We start from the raw sequence: 6,465 nt of genomic DNA, 5'->3' as shown, positions 1-6,465 counted from the left end.
GGCAGCACCAGGTGAGGCCCCGCCTGGGCTCCGGCCGTGCTCCCTAAGGTGGGTAAGGAGGTCCCCTCTGCTGGAGACAGACACACAGACACGCACGCACACACATACACGCTGTCCACCTGCCCGTAGGGGCTGCCCTGCCGGGAAAGGAGTGAATGAGCAAGAGCGCGGTGCTCGAGGGCGGCAGGCGGCCCCTGGGTCCGCTCTCCCCTCGAGCCCCGGCAGGTAAAGGAGGAGCGGAGCGGTGCAGCGGGAGGCGGCTCGGCGGGCGGGCAAGGCAGGGGCGGACGGGTTGCCCTGCCTCCGCCCGGTTTCTGCTCTTGCGGCTCCAGCAGACGCCCGGATGCCCGACCTCGGCGGCCGGGGCGGCTCCTGGTTGCTCGGCTGGGCCGCTCCCCGAGTCCCAGGCTGGCGGGGCGGGCAGTATAAGGGCCGCTGGCCCCGTCCGGGAGCTCTCCCGGGTCCGGGGCTTCCAACCTGGGCGGTTTGCTGCCAGTCTCGGCTCTCCTGGAATGACGGCATACCAGGAGACATATGGGACGTATGGGGAAACTGGACAAGAAGGATGAAAATCTCGTGTCTCTGGTTCACAGGCGATACAGGAAAATTCCGTAGACCTCAGTCTCTCACTCAGAGAAAAACTCATATTTTTACACAAGAATTGACTAACCTGAAGATTTTGGCCCAGTGAATAATATCCATGTGGATAACAGGCTTGGTTTGCTCCTGACAAAATTATCAGAGACGTAAAATTATTTTGTTCTTTAAAGGTATGTGATGTTGAATGTCATGTACACTGAATTTATATAAATATGATTCCTACAATCACTCATTCAAGGAAAACTGTTTTTATGGATTACTGTCTGTTCTAATACAAGGTATGTCACCATGAAGCACTGCTACACACCGACTCAGGTCTCTCCATCATACTGTCTCGGTAGGGACCCCAACTACATTCCTGCCTGTGTCACAATGGCATAGAAGCCAAGCTGATTTACAATTAACACAATAAAACTGATCAAAACCTTAATTAATACACAAAGTATTATGTAACGTTTTCTGTATTACATGTTATTATTACATGTATTATGTATATATAAGGTACAAACCTAACATTTACATGTACATGTTCCATTTACATGGAACATTACATGTACACTTATGGCATATTTGATGTTCCTCCTCAGATGCAAATAGGCACAAAGGCCTCCCTTTCCCCCTCCTTTCACCATCTCTGTTACAACTGCCTGTGGTTGTGTTCTGGCATCAGTGCAGCTCACAGCTGAATTTGCAAAAAGAGGTACCATAGTTGGGGGTGGCACAAGAGATTACTAGCCCCAACTCTTCATTCCAACACCACTTTTCTGGATAGCTGAGACACTGTGAATAATCTGAACCCCATTTAGAGGATGCTGCTGTAAACTATTGCCCGTTTCAGTAAGAGGCGGTGATTCCACAGCTGTCTCATGAACAGCTTGGTCCTTTGTGTGCTGGGTGCTGGGCAGACAGCTGGGGTCGATAATCTGCCGTCCCAAGCTATGTCATCCCCACTTGTGAATTATAAGCTGCAGTCTCTCCTAGCAGTGGTAGATACTCCAAAGTAGATCAATCATGAGCACTTTCTAGTTGTTTTCTACAGAAAGAAAAAAAATCAGTGTGAATACACTGTCTGCTCTACCACTGATTACTTTTTAAATCCTTGTCCAGCTTCAGCCAAATCTCAGAGACATTAATTGTATAGAAAATAAATGGTTATGTAGAAGATAGAGATCCTAATGTTCCCACCAAAAGGAAAGCTACCGTAGGAATTCCTATCTTGCTGGATTCCAAGAATCTGCTCAGGCAAGGGATGTTGCAAACATGACTCATAATTTCTGCTGCTCACAGAATGCCTGTGGCATGTTGAGCCCTATTGGAGCAGGTTTAGAGGGAGCATGCTCAGAGTTTTATGGAGTTTTTAAAATTTCCACTACTGAGTGCTAGTAGAGCTGGTCAGCTGCTAGAATAAACAGCATTTTGAAAGTAGTACATTGCTACACAGTACCACAGTACTTTCTGTATTTTTTTTACAGTGGATCTAAGAGTTGAGCAGGTATTAAATACAGATTATATTTGACTGTGAATAACCTTTTATTCAATTTAGGATTAAAATATAAAATCTATGGGGGGAAAAAAAGCTCTTAAGATATCTAGCCAGTTACTGTCTAACAGTCAGAAAATTACCTTTAACAGCATAGGATATGTCACAGAAAAAAAGTCACAACAACAGTCCAGCCTGTGTTCCCTTCTCAGAGAGCATGACTGTTTCCTATGCTTTTGGTTTGTTTGTTTGTTTTTTTGAAGGCTTCAGTTTTTGTTTTGTATCTAGGACATATTTGCAGCTCTCCCACTATCAAGTGTGAGTCTAAACAAGACACATATCTCAAAGAACACTAGATCTTCAGAAAGGCAATGTGTCATGCCTCTGAGCCAGCTTTCTCCCCTCTATTCTCCCCGTCTCTCTTAAAAATGGTTGAATAGAGATTTTTCTGCATATCGAAATTTGCTTTATATCAGCAACAGTACAGTTAGGTTTTCAGGCTAACGTTTCTTCTAACAAATGTCTACTAGTCTTTTAGTCTTGTAGAGGCAAGTACCTGGCACTGTAACCTCCACCCCTTTGTTCATTAACACACTCCAGAAATAGTTTGCATAAAAAATTCCTAAGTTAAAAAAAAGTAACTAGTGATGAGAGGAAACAGTACAGAGAGAAAGCAGAATATCTTGGTGCTGACCATATTTCCACAGATTTCAAGGACTCAATGGAAAGCAGATAGTTATATAAAAATTGACTTTGATAGGCCTATATGGGTGAATGCTGCTATTATTCCTGTGGAAACATATCTAGGGACTCTTATTCATACTTAAATAAGCACTACTTGTTCCTTGTCCAGGATAGTGGGAAAAAACTGGTTTAGACAGGCAAATATACTTGCTGTTCTTTGTTACAAGCTGCATACCTCCACTTCAGTTCTGGTTACACCACCTCATCTATCAGCAACTGAAAATAATGAACTTGTTTCTTGACCAGTTTCCTTGAACATACCAAGTGGCAGGTGTGCCCTAGGCATACAAAATTAGCCGTCAATTCATAATATTGCACATTTTGGAAAATGTGTGCTGATAAATGGAACAGGGGTCTGCATTTTACTCAACAGTGAGCTATGCAGACAGATCAGCCCCCCTCTCCCTCCCTGCCCCCTTCTTTGGTGGCTTTTAAAGGGACACTGAAACAAGGATTTAAGCAAGGTTTCATTTCTGACAGAAGCATCTGACCCTGCACTAATAAAGCCAGCCAGAGTTTCATTCTCTTCAGAACTGATCAGACACTCTTTTCTAAAGGAGAAAGATTTAAAAAGTAGCAGCACAGACTCATAACATGCAGCTTAATTTTATAATAGCTAGTGTGGGCTCCTAAAAGGGTTTGGCCAACTAGATTTTCTGAGCAGTTACCAAACTAGAAGTGCACAATGTGATTGGCAGAGATCAGTGCAGTTTTTACATTACTGTGTATTTCATCTGTTTAAAATAAAAAGTGCTGCGCACCGCTTCTGCACAGATCCTGAAAATAGACACTTCTGATGTGTTCTGTTGCTCATAGAGAAAACAAAACAGAACACTTTGTCCCTCTGAAATAAGATGTGTAAAAGACACATGCCTTCCATCTGTAGCTAGAGTAAGCCATCCAGCAGGCAAGGGTTTTATACATTCACATCTGTATCCTAAGGGAAATAGGTCCCATATTATCCCTCTCAGTGTGACCCATGAAGTATACATAAACTTGTTGTAGGAATCTCTTTAGATATATTTTAGTGTCAGTGAATCTTCGGCTAGTGACTGGTATTTCAATGCAGGAGACCCTGTTATCCAGTATCTTAGATTTTTATTTGCATTGAATAACTTTTTGTATGTATTGACTTTAATCCTATGGAGATTTATGCATATGCTTACACCGACGTATGAAAAACAGTTCTGCAACATGTTGTGATCAGTCTTCATGGAATAAAAAAAATAAGCAGCTTTCAAGCTCAAGGTTTAGGTCGTAAAATTATTCTGGAAATGTGTGGTGATGCTTACAAGGATAAGGAAGTTTATCCTTACTTAATAAAAATTCTGTTAAAGCCATCTACCTTTTGTTTGAAGTTTATGCTTTTTTGAAATTTCTATCACACTGCAGACAGTATGCTTGAATTTTTACACTAGAGGTACCCGTAGAGGAAAGTGGTGTTCACAGGAAAGATAACTTGATCTTAAAAATAAGCTGACATTTTGACTGGCCTTATTGATTGACCATTTGGTACAGAAAAAAATACTTGGAAATAACATACTTCAAGAAATGGCAACTTCTGCTGTGCACTTCATTACCACATGCTACAAAATAGTACTTTAAGAAATATACTTCAGTCTAAGATTTTTCATAGGAAAGGGCATTCACCATAATAATTTCTAAGCTGTTCTACATTCACAGTTGTATTACTGTAACCACGGAGTACCCGTGTAGGTAACCAAATGCAATACCAAATGCTATTCATATGAACTTGCCATTTTAGTACATGATCAGGCCAGTACTGTTACCAGTTCTCCCATAAACTCTATTAGTTTTGCTCGTTGGTGGGGATTTTTTGTTATCAGCTTTGAATCAGTTATCCTACTGTGTAGTTTACTGACCTTTCATGCAGCTATAGCTCCCCCAATGCTATCTTTCTTTAGAATCTACTGTGCAGCTCATTTTTCTTATATACTCAAGGAACAACAGAAGACAAGTAGCTGCTTAGACTATGCCCATTTCTACACTACAGGCATTTGCACCAATTCATAAATGAAGTGACATCAATGCATGTTTATCTGGGTAAGGCGTGGGATGTGAGTCCAGGGCAGATGAGCTGACATATAAAGGTCACATCGAGCTCATTTTTCTGTTTCTGTGATTTCTAAGAAGAGGGGGTGGAGGACAAACCAGCATATGGGAAGTATGTTTACTCTCTTATTTTCAGATCTCGTGTATTGGTGCCCAGCAATGCCAGCTGAGTGTGGATTCAGGAGTTGAGGGAGGACTCTTGGTCACCTAAACTCCCTTTACTTGGGCAGAGAGAAATAATGGTAGTCCTTCAAGCTATATTCCTGAACTACACTAATTTGCTTTGCAATGCGGGGTGTGACCGTGAAACCCCTCTGCAACTAGAGAGGCAGCTGGCTTTACAGAGAGCCTTATCTAGAGCAGTTTGTCATAGTTAATAAGGAAGGCACTTCAAGATGTGACATAGTTAAATCAGTTTTCAGAAACTGATTTCAATCAAGCTCTTTTACAGGATACATCTTTCGTTATTGGTACTAATTGCCTGAATGCCAGATATCTAGAGGAAGAGGTGAGTAAATGGAAAACAGTGTTACAGAAAAATAACAGTGAAATATGTAGGAGTCAAAACAGGTGGTAGAGCCATGTGACATTAGATTTGCCAAGTACAATTTGTATTCTCTCAGGTTCTGTATTATCTGCCAAATATTACCTTAACTTCTCAGAATCCAGAAGAAAAATTACCTTTGTCCTTATTTTTGCACAGTATTTGCTAATGTTTTATATTATTACTAATTTTTAATTAATATTCTATAGCCTCCTACTTGCAGTCTACTACTGATAAGCCTAATAATGAGAAACAAAAACACCCTAGGTAGTTGCTCATAGGAATGTGAAGCACAGCTGCTTGGGCAGTCACACATTGCACTGACTTTGTGCAACAGAATTCAAAGGGACAGTAACAACCTTAAAGTATAATAAAAGCAAGGCATACTAATGTATGCATCAGGGTAATACTTTAATAACTAATGCATAGTGAAGAATACAAAAGCACATAACTGAATTTTTTTGAAGGCCTAGATCACAGCTGCAACTAGACCGAGTTGGGAGGAATGTCAGAGAGCTCCGCTTTGCGTTCTCTGCCAGAAACATTTTCTGCCGCGGCTTCTGTGCATCACGCCTGGTGTAAACCAAGCACGAGGGTGGTGTAAAAGGCTCCATCTGTCGTGTTGGCTCAGATCCACTTGACAGAAGCCAGAACCCATAAGAGATGAGAAATCAGAATTGTGAACCCACTTCCTCCTCTCCCTACTTTGCCCTTCCCCAGTTTGTACTTCTCCAGGAGCAAGAGAGGCAGTGTCTTGTTCTAGTTGCTGCTTGCAAAATGAGGGGAGTGGGGATGCTTCATGCATCTTCCTCAGTCCTCCCATAACAGCACAGGGACCACTCACAATTTAGACTAAAGGAATTAAAATTCTTAAAGAAAGAAAATGTTTTCCAAAGAATGGTAGAACCAGTCATTTCACCACTTCAGAAAGCCAATGTACACTTCCTGGCTGGTTACTCTGCCTCAGGCTGGTTTCAGTTCAGTATTCAGAAAATGCCAAGCAAATAGTAAATCAAGTTCCAGT

Source organism: Manacus vitellinus, unplaced genomic scaffold (assembly GCF_001715985.3).
Source record: "Manacus vitellinus isolate BGI_N305 unplaced genomic scaffold, ASM171598v3 scaffold_3_pilon, whole genome shotgun sequence".
Classification (NCBI taxonomy): Eukaryota; Metazoa; Chordata; class Aves; order Passeriformes; family Pipridae; genus Manacus; species Manacus vitellinus.
Note: the sequence above shows the minus strand (reverse complement) of the source record.